The sequence below is a fragment of the Sinocyclocheilus anshuiensis genome, unplaced genomic scaffold (genome assembly GCF_001515605.1).
Source record: "Sinocyclocheilus anshuiensis isolate Anshui unplaced genomic scaffold, SAMN03320099.WGS_v1.1 scaffold1219, whole genome shotgun sequence".
Classification (NCBI taxonomy): domain Eukaryota; kingdom Metazoa; phylum Chordata; class Actinopteri; order Cypriniformes; family Cyprinidae; genus Sinocyclocheilus; species Sinocyclocheilus anshuiensis.
The window spans coordinates 33,098-35,827 of NW_015536520.1; positions in this window are offsets into that span (position 1 = coordinate 33,098).

Below are 2,730 nucleotides of genomic sequence, written 5' to 3' on the forward strand. Positions count from 1 at the left end.
TCAATGCTTTCACAGCATTACATGTTTTCAATGCTTTTTTGTTTTTTTGTTTGTTCTAAGAGATTTACATATAATTTAAAGTCATTTATAAAATGTGCAAAATTTGGTTTACATTGAGCCACTTCTTCTTATGTAAATGGAATGTTCCTAACAAAATAAACAAACGTATAATATGTTGTTCTTTACAATTCAAATGTTTGTTTTCTGTATTAAAAAAGTACATCAAATATACAAATTTCTATCATACACTCTATTTTTCTGTTAATATAGAATTCCAAATCCTTCCAAAATAATCTCGAGTAAATACAATGAAAAAAAAGATGCTAAATAGTTAAATAGAAACCTTTTTCTTGACCACGTCACTGAAAAAAATGTTTAATTCATCCAATTAAAAAAATTTAGGGTAATGATTCACATCTATATTTTTTAACTTGAGCCAATGAAAAATAAATAACTTGCATATTTCAATTAGAGTATACAAATTAAAGTCATGTCTCGTGTAGCAAGTTCAGTGACGCAGGTAGTGACGATTCTCTCCGGCCAATCAGTGACCAGCAGGGTTTACACGTCACGTTTTGGTTACGGTACGGCTCGCTTGGACCCTCAGCCGAGGTGGTACTAAAAAAACACCAGGTACTGTACACAGTGGAAAACCCCCAAAAGCGATCCGTGCTGCGCCGTACCATGCAGTGGAAAAGCACCATAGGTTTATGGAGTGTGAAGCTCCTCCTCACCTGTCCACTTCTTAAAATAAAGACTGCAAATAGTGGCATGCAAGGAATGCCGCTGCAGTGGATGGTATGTATATATAGGAACATGAAGCCCGACTCCACAGTTGCTCTGCAGACCGACTCCACAGCTCAAGACTGAGAGTGATTTTTCACAGAGCCAGAAGAAATCTACAGCTCAGGCAGCGAGCATGTGAGGAAAATATGTTTGATTCATTCAGACCTGAGCGATTTTGTGTTTGAGAGATCTGTGATGGGAATCGATCTCAAGTGTTGCTGCTGTGATTTTATTTCTACTCTTTAGACTTATTTGGATTACATGGGTTAGTTATTTTACATTAAATATACTGGAACGGATCATGCTTAATACTTTATAATGAGCCAAGCGAGACATTTTACATCTATGTATAAATGTTAATATTGATAAATATGAATATATTTTGACACTTTCACTCTATTTTTAAATGGTACATGAATATTGTAAGTTTCTGTACATAGAAACCTGTAACATGATCCAATTACTTTATTGCAGTGAATGTAGTTATTAGAAAGTCGAACTATATTTAGATTCATATGGACATATTATTGTGTTGTAGTTATTTGCCTGAAGGGGTTCATAAAGATGGGTGTCAGTTTCTTCTGTTTAATAATTGATCAGTCAATCATAGCCTGTGGTAACTCAGTACTTAAACTCTATTTGCCACAACCAGGACTTATAAAGCATGTGTAATCATACGTATAAATGTTTCACATTGTTGACGGATGTTTCAACCATGTAATGAGATTTTTTTTTTGTAAACAATTGCAATGGCAGGACATCGAAAATGTAAAAAATGCAAGCTATGTAGAAGATTTTTATTGATCAAAATATAAATTAATCATTCAAAGTGAATATAGCCATTTATGTATCAAGGTATTTTACTATTATAATCATGTGTTTGCCTGCATGTACAGAAGCCTGCATGAGTTTGTGTTTACATATGATGAAGTTGCACGTCCTGTTTTGACATTTAGACAAAATATATGACGGGGGCCTCAGTTCTGTGATTTCTCACCACAGCTGTTACCCAAACACAGAATTGAACATTTACGTCCAAGCCTCGCTTTATATTTGGAAAAAATTACGTTCTATTATTTTCTGAATTCTATACAGATCTTTTTGTTTGTTAATACAGAGGGCAGAATGAAAAAAAAAAAATATGGATATAAATATTAACAATAGAAAGACGGACAAAACAGAAATGCATAGAATGTGTGAATTAACACGCGAGTGCAGTGTTATTTATTTATTTTTTTAAATAACATTTTAAACTGATGTGCTCTTTGTGTCGACGCTGTTACTTTTAATATAGTAATATAATGATTTACAAAGACAACACTGTATTTGTAAGGCTCTGGTCTCTTCTGCTTCAATTACATAAATGCTTAAATCTGTAAATTACACTCTAAAAAATGCTGGGTTGTTTCAACCCAACTTTGGGTCAAATATGGACTAACCCAACTTTTGGGTTAAAAATTTAATGTAAAAATGTAACCCAACGGTTGGGTTAGTCCATATTTCACCCAAAGTTGGGTTGAAACAGCCCAGCATTTTTTAGAGTAGTTAAAAAAAAAAAAAAAATGGAAAAAATTACGTTCTATTATTTTCTAAATTCTATACAGATCTTTTTGTTTGTTAATACAGAGGGCAGAATGAAAAAAAAAATATGGATATAAATATTAACAATAGAAAGACGGACAAAACAGAAATGCATAGAATGTGTGAATTAACACGCGAGTGCAGTGTTATTTATTTATTTTTTTAAATAACATTTTAAACTGATGTGCTCTTTGTGTCGACGCTGTTACTTTTAATATAGTAATATAATGATTTACAAAGACAACACTGTATTTGTAAGGCTCTGGTCTCTTCTGCTTCAATTACATAAATGCTTAAATCTGTAAATTACACTCTAAAAAATGCTGGGTTGTTTCAACCCAACTTTGGGTCAAATATGGACTA